The sequence below is a fragment of the Mobula hypostoma genome, chromosome 2, assembly GCF_963921235.1.
Source record: "Mobula hypostoma chromosome 2, sMobHyp1.1, whole genome shotgun sequence".
Lineage (NCBI taxonomy): Eukaryota > Metazoa > Chordata > Chondrichthyes > Myliobatiformes > Myliobatidae > Mobula > Mobula hypostoma.
The window spans coordinates 212,637,156-212,659,278 of record NC_086098.1 but is presented as its reverse complement, the minus strand read 5'-3'; the positions used below and the strand labels follow the sequence as shown (position 1 = coordinate 212,659,278).

Here is a 22,123-nt window from a genome sequence, read left to right as displayed (position 1 = left end):
GGTTTATTAACACCAGCATGTGTCATGAAATTTGTTAACTTAGCAGCGGCAGTATAATGCAATACATGATAAAATATAGAAACTAAAGTACTGTACAATTATAGTAAGTATTTACATGTATATTAAATAGTTAAATTAAAAAGTGCAAATATTTTTTAAAAAGTGAGGTAGAGTTCATAGGTTCAATATCCATTTAGGAAATGGAAGGCAGAGGCGAAGATGATGTTCCCAAATCATTGATGGTGTGCCTTTGGGCTTCTGTACCTCCTTTCTGACAGCAACAATGAGAAGAGGGCAAGTTCCGGGCGATGAGAGTCCTTAGTAATGGACACCACCTTTCTGAGGCACTGTTCCTTCAAGATGGACGCTAGTACCTAAGATGGAGCTGACTAATTTTTCAACTTTCTGTAGCTTATTTCAGTCCTGTGTAGTAGCCCTAGCCAGCACCCCCCACCCCCCATACCAGACAGTGTTGCAGCCTGTCAAAATGCCCAAGGTACATCTATAGAAGTTGAGTGTTTTAGATGACAAACCAAATCTCTTCAAACTCCTCATGAAATATAGCAGCTGCCATGCTACATCGATATGTTGGGACCTGGTTAGATCCTCCAAGACTTTGACAACCAGGAACCTGAAATTGCACACTCTCTCCACTTCTGATCCCTTTGAGGATTGGCTTGTGTTCTCTCCTCTTACCCTTCCTATAGTCCACTATCAATTCTTTAGTCTTGCTGACATTGAGTGCAAGGTCATTGCTGTGACACCACTCAACTCGCTCCTGTGTGTCCTTTCATCTCGATTTGAGATTCTAGCAACAATCCAGTCCATGAATACTACCTCATTTAGAATTTGCACTATTTATTTAGTTATTTATAGTAATTTTCATGCCTTGTACTCACAACATGCCAGTAATAGTAATCCTGATTCTGTGCAACCCCATAATGTGTGGGCCACTTGTGTTGCACTGGAGCACACAAAAAATTTCCAAACTTTATAAACTCAGTTCGGTAAATAAAGGTCAGCATAATCTAAGAAAATGAATGTAATGCAGATTGAAAAATTGCAGATTCCTCACTATACAGGAACACAATTTGCACCAGCTTTAGAATTGTGATTAGTCCTTCTTGAAATCAAGAAATGGAATAATAAAATTAAAGCACAAAAAAATCTGTAACAAGTTGCTATCAAACACAAAATACTCAGTTCAGCATTACTGTGACATTTACAGACAATGGACCAAGGCAAACATGCTATGAAAATCCCTTTTGCATCATTAACAATTTCCATGAAACAGCCCAACAGATTTCTTCAAAACTGTTATTTATCCAATGATACACAATAAACATCTGCATGTGTTTAAGTTGCATGACATTGGTAGGACAAAAAAATCCTCATGATTTCAGTAAATATCTCAAAGGTCCTTTGAATCCACTCAATTACAATGGAAAGAACAGAGGATATCTTGTGAATACATATGTGAATTCTGTAATGGTTATTGAACATTACTTGCATTGCAATGGTTCTACTTCATGCCTGGTATTCAAATGGATCTCCAAAATATTTTAAACAACTGTTCTAAAAGAAATTATCCATCAATGAAATATCAGTGGAAATTCCCAAATACTCTCGAGCTTGAGGGTGACCCATCTTAAATCATAATCCTGCCACTGAAAGCCCGTAGTTTTCCACCACTTACCATTGGGTAGGGATTTGGGCAAAAAGATGGAAAAAGAGACTGTGAACCATTTCAAAATAACAATACTGTTGATCGAGGGAGGGGCCCTTGCCATTGTTTATAGTCCTAAGTACAGGAAGGCAGTGTGTTTCACAGGTGCTATTACAGTAGCCTAAGCAACTACCTACAATTTTGTAAGGTTTCTTTGACAAATGCACATTGCCACAGTGAGGAAGGGAATAAGTGTTGAGAGCTCCAGATGAGGAGTCAATGAGACTGATTAGTCCTGAATGGGTGTCAAGGTGAAGGCTATTAGAGCTACATTTATCCATACAATTGGAGAATGTTTCACTGCATTCCTGAACTGGGCCTTATAGATGGTAGGAAAAAAGTTTACTTGGGAATCAGGAAATAAACTACTCCCTACAGAATGAATGTTAAGGGACTTGGCAAGGGTGATGCTGAAGTGCATCCAATTAATGACTTGCAATGAATTCACAAAAACAATTTGTCTTTCAATTGGCAAAATACTTCAAAGTGTAGCACATGAAGTAAACTAATATTCATGAAACACAACATAAAAATGCAAACATAAAGAAATGATTTCAACCCATCTTCTAATTACGTGGTTTAAGAGGATGAAATGGAATATATAGAATCTAATAAAACTGTTATTTACTTAAAATTGGCAGTTTATGGTTTTCAGGCAAAGTAGTTTCAATCTATAATCAAAATCATCCATTTCATACAAATTACTAAATCAGGTGTGTACAGCATAAAAGTTGTTTGCCCCATAACTTCTGTGCTTGAGAAATTCAATTTACCCTGAAACTTTTATTCTAACATTTTCCTTTGCCTACAAAAGTGTTCAACAGGCCCTGCCTGGTAAAGCAAATGCACCTTTTAGATGTTATTGTACAATGCGCCTCGGATCTCCTGGTTGTGTTAGAAAACCTTGGTTTTTACATGTATGCAGCAGTTCAGTCCGACTTTTAACAGCTGGACTGGAAAAGTTTAAGAAAGATATGTAATATTACATGGCCACATTTACAATGGGTACACATTCTGTACTAGCCCCAGACCATAAGCTATAGATAGAAATTAGCGCTATTGGGAAGGTACGCTGTTTTTCACAACAAGAGCATTTTGTTTAATTGATAACAAGGGAGATCCATGTGCAGAATAAACAACTAATCCAAAACACACTGGAGATCTGTTCCTCCTCCTTCCTCTAGGATCCACAGCATAACACTAGGTAATACTTGAAGGGCAGTTGGCAGTTACTGGTATCCAAAACAGATGCGCTGGAAGTGGTATGGGAAGAGGAGATTGTTGAGGTGGCCAGTTAGGAATGAGTGAGAAAAAGGAAAAAGGGGACAAAGAATAGAGCAAAAGATTAATGGGGTGAAAGAATGAGGGGAAAAAAAAACAAGAATCTGAAACTCACATCGTAGGGATGATAGAAATGCAATCAAATTAGGATGTCAATATATGAAAAATGGTAGGCAGCTGAGGACTTGATAAACAGAGACTCATGGATTCAATTCCATAGTTTCCAGAAACAAGAATATACTGCAGGTTGGTGAATGGCACCCTTGCCTTCACTGATCAGGGTATAGAATATAAAAGTTGGTGTTGCAATTTGACAAAACATTGGCTTGACTACACTTGCAAAAATTGTTTATTTCTGGTCACTGCACATTTGGAAGCGTGTGTTTTGCTGAAGAGAGTACAGAGGAGAGATTCATCAGGCTGCTGCATGGATTAGAGGAGTTTGGATATGGTGGGGGGGGGAAGCAATTGGATAGGCTGGGTCTAGAGCAAAGGAGGCTGAGAAAGACCTATCAGATATACAAATTAATAAAAATGAGGCACACACAAGATAGATAGTGAGTTCTTTCCTCTGCCCACTCCTCAGAGGAGGAGTAACAAAACAAGAGGCATTTGGCTTTATGCTGAGGGAAGAATTTTAAAGGGGATTTTTTAAAGGAAGCAACCTGGCTGATGTCTTCCGGAACTGATGCATTGATTTCTTTTATATATTCGCATACATATTTGAAATATGGCCACAATATCCAATCCCAGGGATTTAGTGATCATCTCATTCATCTGAAGAAAACAACTTACTGGTTCAAACTGAAAAACTGTTTTGATATGGGTCCAATGCCATTGCACATTATGACAAACTAAATAGGTGACCCAGCTCCCACGATACGTTGTTAAATCCAGTTGTTCTGTCATGTGCCATTCTCTCAGGTCCACAAAACAAAATATTCTAGCAAAATATAGAGTCTGAACTCTATAGTCTGAAATCTATAGCATAAACACTAGGGGCCAGCTTAATGTTATCTCAGGAACCTGAATAAGAACAGTTTCAATGTAAAAACTAAAAACCCACACCCAGCACAAGTAAAATTTTCTAATGTAAATCTTCAATTTAGTCAAAAACCACAGAGACCAAAACTTCAGGTACTGACAATTTAAAAAAAAGAACAGCAGAAGAGTCAAAATATGGTAATTCTTTCTCCCCACACTCATTTACCGTAATACACAAATAGATGTAGCCTCAACTATAAAGCAGTTCATTTTGTTTTGATACAGTAAAGAGATCATTAAGTATACAAAATGTAGTGAAATATATTCCTATTACTTATAAGAAAAGAGCATGACTACTGAACTTGTTCACAATGCTAGCAAAGGAACTAAAATATCTTTCTGATATACTGATGTTGCTGCTGTTGAAATGTTGCAAAGTGTAAAATATATGATCAACTAACTGGAATATAAATATGCCAATAATTCCCAAGTTGTTGGTATAATGACTTTTCAAAAACATTGGCTAAAGAAATATATAACAAGATTTCTTACATACAATGTAAAAGACATAAATTACACCATTAGACAACAAAGAATTTATGCAAATTAAAAGTTGAATTAGTGGCAGTACTTAAATTTGAATGCTTCTTACTAAATGAACTTTGGACACATAGCAATCAAACAATATTGTTTCTGCATCTGCACCATTTACAAAAATGGAAGAAGCATACAACAAAGCCAGCCATGTTTTCCTGTACGTCTACATCTTTAACTGGAGAACTAAACTGTAATGGCTCACTAAAAACTACTGTCTGTGTTTGGAGTTTCCACCAATCGGGGATACCTCAAAGAAAGCTGGAAAAATAGTAGGTACAAATCGGGAGGCAGCTCAAAATGTTGAAAGGAAATCTATCAGGGAAAAAAAACTGTTAAATACAGAGTGGCGGAATAGAGATACAGGCAGGGTTATGGAACAATTCAACAGTTAGCACCTAATCTGATATTCACTGCATAGCCTACAGGGGGTGAGGAAGGGGGTTGGGTAAGAGGTCTGATCCACCCACATACTACTCAAAGTAAAACTTCTAAAAAAAAGTTCACCATCATCAATTTTTCTTATTGAAAGCTATAAATGTTTCAAAATTCTGCCACTTTGTAACTAAGTTTCAAATTATAAAAAATTGAATTGTGAATTATTTAGCATGTTACCTCAAACTCAGTTCACATTTAACAAAAGCTAAACTATTTAGGTGTCAATATCCAAGGTAGCATGTCAACATTCTACAGGATTCAAAGCAATTACCTCACACATGGAGACACCAAAGTACCCACCCTGCCTACTCAATAAAAATACTCCATTGAAATTACATACCAATTTCAACATTAAAATTACATACTAATTTCAACATTAAAATTTATATTTCCCCCATCTTTTGGATCTTTCAAGAGTGGATTGAACAAACTGAAAAAAAATTGAACTAATTCAATGGCTTAAAAGCAGGAAACAGTCTTTAATTTTATTTTCCTGGCCTTTTGTCACAACTCATTTATCACATATTTCTTAAGTGTCTGATTACTCAACTAGTTAGTTTCTACCCCCACCCAATACTGTGACAGCAGCAGTACAACTAACCAAGTGTGACATAGCAAGGGGTTGAAGGATGAAATAAAAATATCCAAGGCTATCAGCCTTCTATATCAAGTTGTTAAGCTTCTGGAACCCCTCTCAACAGTTCAATCCTGGATTCGCCACATATGTGCTAAGAAATCACATTCAAGTGTAGGAATTCTCTTTCATGCCTTGCTTAAAAGCAAACAAATTATTCTTTCCCAATGTGTCCAGGGGTTCATATTTTAGGGGAGTTGAAAGCCACTGCAAGGTCAAAAGGTGGGTGTAATTGTAGAACTATATAGCTTTTAGTCAATGGAATACAGGAATTTGCACAGGGCAGAAAGAAAACAAGAACTGCTGAATTGTGGGTGCAAAGTGCAAAGAACTGAGAACTTAACTAGTGCACCAAATCACAAGTCTGTAAAAATTCAGTACATTCAATGTGGACACAAGGGATTAAATTTATATTGAAATATTTCAATACAGAAACAAATATAACTGGAAGGCACTGAACAGGATGCTAGAGGACAGTAAAACCACAAATTAAAATGTGTGCAAAATTGCATTGCTGGTATTATTCTACCCATCAGGATTGCTGGTATTAAATATTATGCTAAGTAGGTAAGAATTCACATTAGTCTCTACACTATTATGTTCTGAAAGCCAAATGAAATTGGATTTGAACAGTTCAGGTTCTCTCAATCAAGGATTTGAGAATTTTAACTTCATTTTCTTAAAATATTTGGCAATAAGATAGCATCAATAAAAATAACTGAGAGACTGTGCTATACATTTAACTCATTCATTAACATCCTCGAGGATGGAAAACTGGTGTCTTTATTCCAAGGGCCTACATAACTCTGCTCTCAAACAAATATTATTGATATTTAATTCTGGGTGCAAACCTGGAAATCTGCTTAGATTTTTGTTTCAAAAATACATTCTCAGGGTAATTGGCGCCCTTGTTAATGCCTGCATCTGGCAAATTAATAAATTTCAAAAAATATCTTGATTTGACCAATTAAGGCTTGCCAGCCTTCATCTTTTTATGACTGAAACATCACCCCAGACTCATTTACACCAAACAATTTTTCCACTTGAGCAATTAAAGACAAACACAAGAGATTCTGCAGATGCTGGAAAGCACACATAAAATGCTGGAGGAACTCAGCAGGTTCGGGAAGTATCTATGGAGAGGAATAAATAGTTAATATTTCAGGCTGAGACCCTTCATTAGGACTGGAAAGTCCATTCTTTCCAATTTCTTTCCCATTAAAAAAGACTTGCTCAATCATGATTATAATAGACACTCCAAAGTGGTGCAACAACGAAACAAGTAACTCTAGTGAGTGGTCAGTAGCATAACACAGCAAAGTTTAAATACTATATAATAAACTGGTAAATATTTCTAGATTTAGCACAGACATGAATTCCAATATCTTTAAAATATTACATATCTCATTCAGGTTTGAAGTTAGAAGCTCATTAAGGAGGCAAACTGATCAAAACCTAAACCAAGCAAAGCTGACTTTTTAACACCAGCTGTGCTTTAAACAGATATGCTGCAAATATCTCAAACTTCCTTGCATTCCACATTCCAAGGACAACATAATTTCTGCTGAACTGCATTGTAACAATAAACTGGAAATACTGTTAATATACTGGAAAAACATGAACACTGTATCTATTCTTCCTGCTGACAGTGCCTTCAGCTTTGAGGTCAGTCCTAAAACTTTATGGCTCCAAAAAAAAATCACAAAACAATGTCCAAAAGATTGCTAGCGGCAAATTGAAGCCAGAAACAGCACCGGAACTCCAGCAACGATTAATCACAGGTACGCTCACAGATACAAAAATGTTGGTAAAATTGACACATTGCTAAACTATGCATGACATATCTTCGGTAACCAACTGGCTTTGTTCAAATTCACACTAGATATTGGAGTACAAAGAAAAAAATCTAGGTTAATGTGCTAACATTTGAATGAGGGTGGGAGGGAAGCACAAGGTTGGTGGTACTTTTCTTCAGATAAAACATGAAACCAAAGTTATAGTTACTCTCAGATGGATGCAAACGATCCATTGTAACATTCTAGGGGAAGTTCTCTTAGCCAATACTCATCCTTCCATCAATGTCACTAAAGTGGATAAGCAGGTCATTGACAAACTGATATCTGTGGGGTTCTGCCAGATTCCCCTATGTCACAACTGTAACTTGCTAATTCAGGTAACTGCTGATTAGGCATCAGCTTCTCATGTACCAAGTTTAGATAACACTTCACTTACTTGGTTTGCAACTGAGAGAGCAAAGAAATTATTGACTTTGTATAGGCTTAGAAAAGTCCATCTCCCACCCCCCCCCCCCATCCTCACCACATTCTACAGAGGTTGTATTGAGAGCATCCTGAGCAGCTGCATCACTGCCTGGTTCCGAAATCGCACCATCTCGGATCGCAAGACCCTGCAGCGGATAGTGAGGTCAGCGGAGAAGATCATCGGGGTCACTCTTTCCGCCATTACAGACATTTACACCACACGCTGCATCCATAAAGCGAACAGCATTATGAAGGACCCCACGCACCCCTCATACAAACTCTTCTCCCTCCTGCCATCTGGCAAAAGCCACCAAAGCATTCGGGCTTTCACGACCAGACTCTGTAACAGTTTCTTCCTCCAAGCCATCAGACTCCTCAATACCCAGAGCCTGGACTGACACCAACCTACTGCCCTCTATTGTGCCTATTGTCTTGTTTATTATTTATTGTAATGCCTGCAGTGTTTTGTGCACTTTATGCAGTCCTGGGTAGGTCTGTAGTCTGGTGTAGTTTTTGTGTTGTTTTACGTAGTTTAGTGTAGTTTTAGTATTGTTTCATGCAGCACCATGGTCCTGAAAAACGTTGTCTCATTTTTACTGTGTACTGTACCAGCAGTTATGGTCGAAATGACAATAAAAAGTGACTTACATCAAAATTGCTGGTAAACACAGGACTTGACTTTATTCGAAGTGCACTTCCGGGTCAATGAAGGATACCCGCAGTGCAGGGTATACAAGGTAGGCAGCAAATAGTTGATTAAAAGATCACTAAACTATACATGATGTGCTTTTGAATTTCTGTAATATTCACTTTTAAAATTTTGTATCATTCTAAATTCACCTATACTCACAGATGGATTACCTTCAAGCAGTTGCATTTATGATATTCTCCACATTATTTGCCTCGGCTTTCAATATACAATATCAAGAATGACATCCATCAATGTACATCAATCTAAGGAGCGGTACAGGAGGCTGCTTAGCAAGATAAGAGCTCATGGAATGACAGGGAAGTTACTAGCATGGGTGGAGTATTGGCTGATCGGCAGGAAACAGAGTGGGAATAAAGGGATCCTATTCTGGCTGGCTGCCAGTTACCAGTGGAGCTCCACAGGGGTCACTGTTGGGACCACTGCTTTTAACGATGTATATCAATGCTTTGGACTATGGGATTAATGGATTTGTGGCTAAATTTGCCAATGATACAAAGATAGGTGGAAGAGCGGGTAGTTTTGAGAAAACAGAGAGCCTGCAGAGAGACTTAGATAGTTGAAGGGAATGGGCAAAGAAATGGCAAATGAAATATAATGTTGGAAAGTGTATGGTCATGCGCTTTGGTGGAAGTAGTAAACGGGCAGACTATTATTTAGATGAGCAGAGAATTCAAAATGCAGAGATGCAAAGGGACTTGGGAGTACTTGTGCAGGATACCCTAAAGGTTAACCTCCAGGTTGAGTGGTGGTGAAAAAGGCAAATGCAATGTTGGCATTTTCTAGAAGTACAGAATACAACAGCAGGGATGTGATGTTGGAGCTCTATAAGGCACTTGTGAGACCGGACTTAGAATACTGTGTGCAGTTTTGGGCTCCTTATTTTAGAAAGGACATACTGACACTGGAGAGGGTTCAGAGAAGATTCAGGAGAATGATTCCAGGAATGAAAGGGTTACTGTATGAGGAACATCTGGCAGCTCTAGGGCTGTATTCCCCGGAGTTCAGGAGAAGGGGGGGGGGCGCGGAATCTCATAAACATTCCGAATGTTAAAAGTCCTGAACAGATTAGATATAGCAAAGTTATTTCCCATGGTAGGGGAGTCCAGAACAAGAGGGCACGACTTCAGCACTGAAGGACGTCCATTTATAACTGAGATAGAGAGATTACTTTAGTCAGAGGGTGGTAAATCTGTGGAATTATGTTGCCAGGAGCGGCTATGGAGGCCAAGTCATTGGGTGCATTTCAGGCAGAGATAAGCCAGGACATCAAAGGGTATGGGGAGAAGGCAGGGGAGTGGGGTTAACTGGAAGAATTGGATCCGCCCATGACTGAATGGCGGAGCAAACTCGATGGGCCAAATGGCCTATTTCTGCTCCTATATCTTATGGTCTACTTTCTTCTACCATATTAACGTTTAACTATTGTTTAATTCATAAACACAAGAGATTCTGCACATGCTGGAAACCCAGAGTAATGCTTACAAAATGCTGGAGGGGACTCATCAGGTCAGGCAGTATCTATGGAAGAGAATAAACAGTCAACAATTCAGACAGACAGCCTTCATCAGGACTGGAAAGGAAGGGTAAAGAAGCCAGAAATTTCTGGCTTTCCAGTCCTGATGAGGTGTCTCTGTCTGAAACGTCCCTTTTATTCCCTTCCATAGATGCTGCCTGATCTGCTGAGCTCCTCTAGGATTTTGTCTAGGTTAATGTTTAATTAATATTTGCAACTGTAATGTAGACATGAACCATATCAATTACACTTGACTACATAATATTTCAAAATATTGAAAGTCAAATAAACAAACAGGAAATTATTGTTGAACTAAGTAAGGAAGGTTTTTGATTTTTGTCTTTCCTTTTGGTTCAGGTGTTCCCATACACATTACCAATTTTTCTCATCCAGACATAGCTTCTTAGCAATATCAGCTCCCACAAGCAAACAGGAAACTATCTCTATTGATCTTTACAGCTGTTACAAGTTATCAGATTGCTTCCTCAAAATGTAGTAATAAAAAACTTTCATCCAAATAAACATTCAAATTATATTCACTCCATTCCTTTCTCAATTGCAGAACTGCATTGATTACTTAACCCAACTGAGTTTTGAACCACTCCAAGTCCATGCGTCTGATGGGTGAAGCTACCCCTCACTACCTCTGAAGAATTATTCTAGAGTACTCCTAGCCAGCCCCTTTCAGTCTACCATACTACACCAAATCTTTACGTATATTTAAGGCAGATGTTGATAAGATTCTGATTGGTCAGGGCATGAAGCGATTGGGGCTGAGAGGAACAGCCATGATAAAATGGCAGAGCAGACCTGATGGGCCAAATGGCCTAAATTCTACTCCTATATCTTACGGTCTTATGAGATGAGGTCAAGTAACAATCTACTATTCATGTGCTAATCCATATCCAATTTTGTTCATCCTGGGCATCACTTCCCTTTACAATCTAAAGCCTCCCCCTGCATCGAAATCCTCTAGTTCTTCAACACTCAGATATATGTACATTCTTATAATACTAGCCTCCTATCAAGCCCAAATTCAATATTAGAAGCCACACTCTCAGTGGTCAAAACCCTGAACTTCGTTTTTCACGTATTGTTTCCTTTACAATGTTTCTTTAAGACCTACTTCTCCAACCAAACAACCTGTCATCTTCTGCTACATATGGTTCTGTATCAAATCTGAGTCGAAAACATGTCGGGAGCCACCTTGGTATGTTTTGTGCATGAAAAGCTGATACTGCCACCACCTGTAGATAACAAGTATATTCTACACGTGCTTAAAGACACAAGCCGATCATGATACATGTTTGGCTATGACTATATGCAAATAGATGGTAGTGGGGCTACTGTTTTCAAACCACCCCTCATTTTGAGATAGAGAAAATAGATGTGGCGGAATTTGCCTAGAAACCTTGTGCGCAGAAGCTAATAGAAATGCCAAAAATTACAATGGAAGCTCAGCAGCAATGAACTACTCTACTTTTAAAAATCAAGAATTAATTGCAAGCCAAAATACCAGGAAGAGCTTAGCTATAGGTAAAATGAAACTGGATGCTAAAGGGGTGAAGAAAGAGGGGGAAAAATACACCTTGTATCAATTGTTCTGCTGATATGCAGTATTTTTTAACAAAAACAAATACATATATTTCAGCATTTGCTCTGTGATGGTCAAGAATAGACAAAGCACTAGAACTTCAAGTTATCTCAAAACATACTAAATTTTGCACTGTATTAAGTTAACATTTTACAATGTACCATTGATAAATCCCAAGTCTCTCATGCATAGAATGGAAGTTATCATATAAATTTCTACTGTAAGTAGGGAGGAAAAACTTGTCTCCCCGCGGCACCAAAATGCCCAATTTTCTGAACAATCTAGGGCCCCCACAAAAGGTGGTGGAAAACAGAAGACTGGTCACCCTGTTTTGAGAAAGTAGGCAATATCAGTGAAATTCAAACCAAACTTCCACAGACATTACTTTAAAAAAAATGGAGTCAGAGCTTCCCAACTTCCTTCCCCTATTGTTCTTATATAACAGTTTAGGTTATCAAGCACAATTATTATACTTCTGTTGCAAAATGAATCACAAAATTGAAATCAAACCTAATCATTTTCTATGCGTGAAATGACCACTGCTTGAATACACCAGTTCCATCATGTGCATTCAGTTTGCTTTCTCCCTATCCATTATTAGAACCACGTACTCGCTAGAGTTTTAAATAGCTTTGCTCAGCTTCACCCTCTACTTATGGCTACAGTCCTAGTGTGTGTATTCAACAAGCCCATCCAAGATAGCTTTAAACTGAGTTTAAGTAGAATTTTAAAAAAAATCTACTGAGTGAAATTCAAAATATTGCTTAATGCCAACTTTCAGGACTAAATTCTTAGTTTGCATGCTCCCTCACACTCCAATTTATTGGATATTTCAACATCCCTCTTCAGAAAGGTGGTATCATAAAGACTGTAAATGAAATTTGATGAGGTATATATAGTGCAATGGAATTCCAATGAGAATCAAATGCCTTCTTTATATAGATGTAACCAAGATAAATGCCCAAGTTCTGTTACATGTTAGAACAAAAATATTGAAATATTACTTTTTCAGAAGGTGTAATAAATAGTATTATATCCACACCAATAGTGAGCAGCACTCGTGCCAAACCAAGTAATGAATCCTTAGGAATACCATTGGAGTCTTGTTTACTCCCAACTCTATATCAGGATGACCAAGGTATTATATGCAACAGTAAAGCTAATGAATACATTATACTAGATCATGTTCTAACTATGCTTACAAAGACAACTGAACAGAAAACATACTTCATGCCTCAGCAATAAGCACCTAAAATGGTTCCTGGGTAGGTGGGATGGAAAGAAATCACATTGACTAGTTAATAGTTTAATCACAGCATAACACCAGACTCAGATGTTAAACTCTAACCAGCAGATTACAAATGTAAAATTAGCATTCTACATTAATAAGGAGCTGATCAGAATAATGTAGCAGCTTTCAAATTGCCCATGAACCAAGAAACTAATGTTTCAATGCCAATACAGCATGCACATAATTTTCTGAGATGCAAACAAACAGAACCCACCAAGAACATAGTAACTTGCTTGGATGCTCTCTGTTGTTTGCTGTACCTTATGAGATAGACAAGATCTACTAGCCTCCCAGAAACATTACTAGTTCATATTCTTCTAGTAAACTTTTTTTTAAAAAAGGCTGATTGGAACTTATAAGCATTTCTTTTAAATAAAGTGTACAGCTTAGGTTAAAGAGCAAACACACCACAAAGAGGTAAAGAGAATATTAGTATTTGACCAAAGCAAGTTTCATGTTTACAAAAGTGAAAGTATCTACTCAAGATACATTTTAAAAATCTTCTATTATTTAAGGGTATAACATTCTGAAACATTGTTACCTGATGTTTTAGTCAATGAAGAGTCAAACCTTCAGCTGCATCTGTGATTCAGTGGACTTTCAATTTAGAATGATCAATGCAGATACTTGAACGTTGGTTTGGATTACAATGAACAAAGTACAGCAAATGAAACTGATTAAACAAAACAGAATAATATTCAGTATATAGTCAAAACTCAGCTAAAATAATATTTGAATTAAAATAGAAAATATATTAAAATACTACATCAGGTACAATGCCACTGCATTTCCTTCCACCCTTCACACCACCAGCTCTCTCCCAACTACTAACCCCATGTCAAAATTTCTTCAGGAATTTTTATTAGTCTACCAAAATTTGTCAGGAATAAAAAAAATCTCAACTTCAATTCACAATGTGTCAATCTTAGCCAATTTCTCAGATGTTATGCCAGCAGTATCCCTGGACAAATAAGGAAAGAACCATTCAAAATTACAACTACAGGTCACAATTCAGTTATTCGTTTTGGCACTTTACACGGACGCTAGACAGGAAATGCTGACTGGCTGAGTGTGCCACAAAGAAAAGAATGATTACTTAAGAGATATTGTTGTGAATATGGCTTATAGAATCTCACCCCAAAATGAACCTGGAGAGAATAGTAGCCCAAAAGAATTAAATAAACACAAGGGATTCATTGCAACTGAACTACAACTAGAATAAAAGTTAGAAGACTACCAAATTCCTCAGGAATATTTTTGAAATAATTACATTATCCTATCACAGTGATCCCAATAAATAAATTTCTGTGAAACTTACACAAGTAAAATTGTTGTACTAAGGACATAATAACTTCCAATGCATTATTCCAATTAAAGCTGAAAACCCATAGTAAAAAGGATATTGGATTCTGCACTTTTTATAGTTCTTGCCAGATTCAGATTACAGATTATGTGAGAAACAACCCAGTGTAGAAAATTGCTGCACTAGAGGGATTTTAAAATGTGCTATAGTAGGCAATATCTAGTTAAGAGATCAAAAGGACAGAACAGAAGAGGAAGTTGGTATCAAGGAATCAAGGGAAGTATCAGTCATATTCATTTGTGACGCAAACAGATCGGAGGTGCTGCAAAACTGGTAGTAAAATAATGTAGCAATTGCTGGTTCAGTGGTACTTAGTGCTGATTTGTTTTAAAAATATTTCCTGACAACACTGCATTTGCTGCTACTGTGGTTACATCTGCATTCACTTCTTATATCTATAACTACAAAAAGAAGTGATAGCGCTCAGCAAATGAACAGAAAAATGTTTGGATAGAATACTGTGCAAAGACTCTTTTGTACATTATACAATAAGAGCCACATCAAAGAGGGTAACTAATGGGAACTATAAATTTTAATCACACAAGGTTTATTAGCAGCCCATATTCTATTAACACCCAAATGCCAGCTCCTGGAAGCCTCAAATGAAACTTTCATGAACTCAAGAACAGTGATCAAGAGAATTACTTGTAAGCATATCCACACATTCATGCAGTAGAGTGGATCCAGAGGGTTAGGCATTTTCTCATACGGTTAAATAGTGCTGATACTCATTATGATTGACTGCAGGATAAAATCGTTCTAATTAGATGAGTAGCATTTATAAAAAGATAACCTGAAAGAATGACTGCTGCATACTTACCTAATATTTGAATATTTAGTTCAAAAATGTTTTCAGATCAGTTCAAGCTCATAGGAAACTAAAATGGGTGGCTGAATAAGAGTTCTGAACAAAGTTCACTGCCACTATTCTTAAAATTGTAATTAAGAATGTTTGTAATTAGCTTTAAGATTTGGGACTTTTGACATAAAGGCCCAACTTACTGGCACATTTAATTTAGGAAAGAGAGGGTAATGTGAAACCGAATAGATTAATCTGGTTTTATATTGCTCAACGATAAAATGACTTCACAACTGATCTAATGTCTACAACTAAAACTGCTACTAAGCATCATGTGCTGAGTGTCACATATTCTTGTCCTTAAAAGTGTTAAAGCTGAATTAAAAAACACTACCTAACACTGCCTCACAATAATTCACTCTTATTTGCATTTACATAGATAACCCACAAGTGTTTTACTAAACTACTATTTCACAATTAGAATAGGGAATTATTTGAGTCGTTGAATTTTAGTTCTAAATGCTATTATAAGTTTTTCTAAATTACAATATTTTGCATTTATGTTTCATTTTATGTAGAAATTTTTAAAAAGCATTTTTAAATAATTTGTTTAATGGGCCTTTAATTCTTGTTCAACCTGTATGGAATTTGCATAACAGTCATTTCATCAAATGATATACATGGGTGGGGTTACTTCTAGTGTAAAAGGTATAAAAGTCCTATTGTATTATTTGCACAGAGCTGAAGTCAGAAATACAAGTCAGCAATCAAACCTTCCAAGTTTGACAGTTTGAACATTTATCAGCTAGTGTTTCAATCTACTGGCAGCTAAAACACTGAATGGACAGTTTAAAATAAAAAAAATAAGATTGACTGGAACAGTGCAAGGTGAACTAGTACAAAGTAGTAACATACAGCGATCAACCTCCAACTTCCCACAAGAGATACGCCCCAACAAAACATGACATACCAAGACTGTTGAAGAGAAATAAAGACAAGCATGCAAGCTTCTAATTTAGGGAAGTGTTTAAACCCAAAACTTGATGCGGTACAGGATGTATGTGTAATGCAAACATAAATGCTGTCGAATACCAGTAAAGACACATCTACATTTTCAATAAGTGCATGTAGTCACCAAGGTCATAATCCACAAGCCCAACAGGCAGGCTGACATGCCTAATGTGAAGGACAGATGTGGCTTTTAATTTAACGGCAAAACACAGGAGGCTGCTTGTATATCAAAAACAGCTCTGAAAGGAAGGGTGGGAAAGAGCCACTAGCCTAGTAACCACTTCAACATACAAAGCAACCCACTAAAAAGCCTACTGAACTAGATATTTCAAATTTCTCTGTTCTTTTCTAAATACAAAAGTACCATCTTGGATTTTTTCAAAAGCAAGATGCCTTAATAGTGTCCATTTTCAAATACAAGTCTACATCTGATATGTACATATATTACACACACACAAATATACAAAAAGTGTTCTATTCCCATACAATGAAAGGCCGTACTTTTGCCAGACTGGGTCCCGACTCCATACATTCCTCACCCTATTCCAAGCCTCAACTACAATTTTAAAAAATCTTTGTGTATCAAGGAATTTGCTAGAAGTCACTGGAAACAAAACGATTATTAACAGAACCTGTGCAGAACTACAACACAAGACATTTTGCTTACTGAACTGAATGAGAATACTACTTTCCAACTGAGAATATCTTAGAAAGCACAACTCTTGGATTGTAAAACACTTCTTCTCAGCAGGAAGTCAGGGTTTTATATTTACACTGAGCATAAAAGAAACTAGGTTTAAAACAAGGCAGTTGGATATTTGCTATATATTTGCTTTCTCTGGCTTACACAGAGATTAGAGTATTCTATACTGCATCCAAACAAAATGAGGACTTGTCAAATCATGCATTGCTTTGAACAATGAAAAACAAAAACAAAGAGCAACTGAATTTTATTCTGAACCTTTAGGTTAACCTTTTTTTCCAGGGCTTCTGCAACAATGGTGCTGCTGTAATCATTATTCTGTCTATGAAGACACTCATTTCAACATGAAAGTAAACAAATGTAGCACTTCCTTGATCACTGAATCATACTGGGAAAAGTCTGCAACTATCAGGGATTGGGGGAGGAAGAGAGGTTACAACCATTTGCACTGAGAGTGATTACAATGTAGTTGAATACCAATAGAATTTATAGAATCTAATGAAATCCTGTTGATTCGGCATATGACAGCACTACTTTAATATGAGACCAAGAAAATAAGGGGTCTAAAATTTCCTTCATTATGCTCAAAAGGGGATTTAGAAACTAATGTCATTGAAAAAAAGGAAATGGAAAAAATTACCATTCTAGGGACAAAAGGTTTACTAATTTTATGTTACACATGACTAAACCCACAAGATAAAAACTGATTTTTTCAGTTCCTGGTCCATATTCTGACTACATTATTATACTTAAAACCTTTACAGCCATGTACAAACAAATAACTTATTTCAATGGAATGTTTTCTGATTCTAGTTGGTAGATTCTTTTGAGTAGCTTCCAATTATATTTTGAATTGACATGGCACTCTTAAAGTATTGCCATACCATAAAGGATGCAAATTAAAAGCTGAAGTGCATGCATTGCAAAACTTGTACAAACATCAAGCAGGCAAAAGGTTTGGCATGGCAAAACAGCTTTTATTTTAAAATCTATAGCATCTTTGGAATAGACTGTCAATGTTCTAACTCCAAACACTAATGCAAACTGACCCATCAGGTTGTTCTATGTTTCACTCAGAATGCACAAATATTATAATTTGCTAAATTTGTAGTTTTATTAAACAGCTCTAAAAGGCTTTTAATGATTCTTTCATCTGTACTGCATGTGTGTAGTCAGCAAACAAATACAGTACTGAAATTTAAAACCATTGTTTCTAAAACAAACACTTCAATTAAACATATGGATAAAGCCAATTTTTAAAAGTACACAAAAAAAAAATCAACCTTGAGACTTAAAAAAACACCCAAACCCTGAAGGAGACCCATCTAGTGCCAGTGACATTTGTTTAAAAAGACTAGAAGTTCTAATCAAGGTTGTGAAAATAAGACCAACAAAAAAAAACAAAATTACAACTTCTCTGGAATTTTTTGATTCCTCAGTTCAGGTGTCCCTTATCCCAAATTTGTGAACAATTGCTCAGCAACCTTGATTCTGGTCAATTAGTAACTAATTATTTCTCCAATCTATAATGAGGTTCCTTGGTTTTCAATGTAAACCTCTTCTAATGGAAAAAAAAGTTCAATTTTCTATCATATCTGTTATTTTGTACCATTCGTTATTGGAAAGGAAACATGGTCATTATAATTAACTGTTTAAAAGTGTTGTGCTATTTCACACATCATAAAAAGTTAGTTTTTTTTAAAAAGGGCTGAAAATAAAACGCTCCACGGAAGTTATTCCCAGTGGCCAAGATTCAAAAGCAGTTTCTGTTCTTTTAAAACGGAACCAAGAATGCAACAAAAGCAATATGGAGATGCTTTTTCTTTCGCAATACGCTATCCAACTATTTTGCGAAGTTACAGTAATTAGTTCTGCTCGGTATAAAGTACTATAAATACTTTCATGCGTTTTAATCATTACGTTAAAAAATTACAGTACAGTTCAAAAGCGACTTTCAGCACACATGTCTAAACATGGCGTGAAGGCATTCAAGCTATTGTCATGTCATTGTGCTTGCTACCTTTTCTCCTAACACAACCCCCCAACCGTACCGTCATGGTATTAGTCAGCAAGTCACTGCCTGCTCCCACCAGATAAAGTCTAAATAACCTTCCATTTTCAACCGATTTCTTAGATACTATTCAACAGATACAGTACTTTAAAAAAGCGCCACTTAAAAGTTCCTTTAAAGATCTTCACAAGATAAGAGGTAAGCGACCAACAGTCAACATAATGCTGGACCATGTGATCCCGGACTTGCTGATTAGAATAAAAACGAATGTTAAAAGCTACAATCTTCCCCCATGAACTGCTTCTCAAAATAAGATTAGGCGTTATTCTGATTGATTTTTCTACCAAAAAAAATCCGATCACCCCATACATAAAGCAGATAATTTACAGTAATCGTCACCATATGACTCTGAAGACAATTAATAATAAGACATCCGTTGAGGTTCTCCCCCCCTTCAAAAAAAATAAGTTATCTATTTGCATTTCCTCTATTGATCACTGTATACAATCTGCTCGTTCAGAAAACATCGTCCACTAAGGACACAAACGCAATCCAAACGAAACAAAAAGAAACTGACAGCGATCAATGAACTTTCATAATGACTAACAAGGCTCCCTCAGACCTTCAAGTCACAGTTCATTAATAAAACTCTCCTCGTTTTAAACTTGTATTAACACAGCTTGGTCAAGCAATACCACGAGAACTCCTATTCCTTTCCTATTACCAAAAAGAAGTTATTTTTGTTTATCTTTCTTCTATTGCATAATATATACCGTATATGTTATAGAAAGAAAGAAATCCCAGGGTTTTTTTTTGCGTAACCAAGTTCAGACTCCCTTGACTTTTTGTTGTTAGGAGTTCTTGCTGATGTATTTCTATACAGTAGCCGAATGAATCCTCATTACAAGTAGACGGCGTTTCCAATTAAAGGTACTTACTTACAAGAAGAATAAGCCCCACTTTATAACATTTAAAGATAAGTTTAAATGCAGCGATATATATTCAATTACAGCAACCCTCACCAAAAAATCAAACATACACACCGATCCCTGCCTTGACTGACCTGTTTCTCCTGTGTTGTTTGGACTCATTCCCTGAAGCCCTTTATTCCAAGCTATCTCATTATTTATTTACTCCGCTCCCCTCCTACCTTCCGCTGCCTGCGCTGCAGTTATTCGCTGCTCCCTTTGCCGTGTTATATTCCACCGATATCACTCCAGCGCTCGCACCGCCTCACTCACCCAACGCCTGGCATCACGTGTCCTTACCGCGCTCTCACGCCCAGCGCGCCGCCGACCATCCATCATGTGCGCGGGCGCGCTCTTCGATCTGTTTATGTGTGTGGATGTGTCTCACATTCCTGCTAGGCACTGCCCCAATTTTTTGAGTGGCGAGGACGGCGGGTAAGAAAGCATAATGATACAGGAAGTAAGATGTATCAGGGATTAAATCATTATTTTATGCCCTCCTCTTCACTAGAATTTGTTTTGAAACTTTGGACTCTACAATCACATGAACAATGAAGTAACAAAGCTTTGTGTCATTAATCACTGAACTGTTTTCTGTGCATTTTCGCCACGGATTCTTTTGGAAGGTGTATTTTATGTTAGAACTTTTAAATACAACTTTATTCGCTCTTCTACACAGACTTAGTGTATTTTAGTAAGTATCCACAAATCGTTTTTTTATGCTAGTCATTGTACTTTAGTGTTTTCTTTCTCATCAATTCCTGCACAACTGCAAAGGTGTGAAAATCTATGGAAATCCATCAATCTAAGTGATCTCTAGAAGAAATTTGGAAATTATTTCCAAAGAAAATTCACGTAATGCTGGGGATTACTGATACCCTGCAGAGAACATCTTCATGCAAGTATTCCAATTGCCTTTTATTTTAATTCTCCATCTCAATTATTCTCTGGCCTCTTTGTCTTCAGTATTCATCAATTGGTATTATCATTGGTTTACTGCCACAAAACAACAGATTTCACAACATATGTCTGTGGTAATAAAGCTGATTCTGACTCTGATTATTGTCACGTACCAAGACACCGTGAAAAGTTTCTATTGTGCATGCCATCCAGACAGAATATGCCATACACGACTACATCGAGGCAGTAAGTAGAAAACAAAATGCAGAATATAGAGAAAGTGCACTGCAATTCAATCATATTCCAATTGAGTCCGTGAATAACAACTTACTATCCTTTAGGACCATCACCTTGGACTCAACATTGAATTCAGCAATTCAATTATATAGATTTGAATTCACACCTTCATATGCTGTTCAGTTGATATCTCTTCTCTCTAGCCTCAGTCATTGATATTATTACACAATCATTTTGAAGGCTTATGCTAATAATCTGCAAAGTAAAGAACCTTAAAGATCTTCTACCAAACAGACCCCATGGCACATTGTTAATCCATCTCCCCAACCCCAATCTATCCCCAGAGAACATCTCAAGAGATAATCTATTTTATAGTTTCACAAAAATTTTACATATGTTCTTCAAAGAATCTCAAAATCAGAATTAGATTTTTTTCACCGCCTTAAAGGACTTAAAAATTGTTATTTTGTGGCAGCATTACTGTGCAAAGACATTAAATTACTACCATTTGCAAAATAAATAGTGCAAAAAAAAGGAATAATAAGGTAGTGTTCATTGACTATTTGCAAATCAGATGGTGAAGGGGAAGAGGTTATCTCTGAATCATTGCATGTAGGTCTTAAGGTTCCTGTACCTCCTTTCCAATGGTCATAACGAAAAGAAGGCATGCTGACTTCTTAAGTCACTGAATTTTGAAAATGTCCTTGATGGTGGGAAGGCTTGTGTCCTTCATGGAGCTGGCTGAGTCTACAAACTTTTCCAGCCTCTTTTCATTCTGTGCATTGGAACTTCTACATCAAGCAGTGATGTAACCAGTCAAAATGTTCTCCACTGTACATCTGTAGGAACTTACAAAGAGTCTTTGGTGACATCTCATCGAACTCCTTACAAATTAGAGCCATCGTTATGCCTTCTTCATGATTTCATCAATGCGTAGATCCTCCAAGATGTTGACATCCAGGAACTGCTGCTCACCCTTTACACCACCGATCCCTCAATAAGGCTGGTGTGTGTTCTCCTGACTTTCCCTTCCTGAAGTCTACAATCGATTGCTCGGTCTTGTTGACTTTGAGTGCAAGATTGTTGTTGCCATACCATTCAAC

At 36.9% G+C, this 22,123-nt stretch overlaps 1 protein-coding gene across 8 annotated transcripts in view; it reads right to left on the bottom strand.

Annotated features, from left to right (window-relative positions):
* Positions 1–20,166, bottom strand: part of znf217 (zinc finger protein 217) — a 62,813-nt gene extending 42,647 nt beyond the window's left edge. Inside the window, exon 1 of one of the 8 annotated variants that reach the window (XM_063041486.1) lies at positions 20,066–20,166. The gene's annotated coding sequence lies outside the window, so the exon portion shown is untranslated. The other 7 variants (XM_063041487.1, XM_063041485.1, XM_063041484.1 and 4 more) reach the window with 7 other exon arrangements.
* Between the last annotated feature and the right edge of the window lie 1,957 nt (positions 20,167–22,123).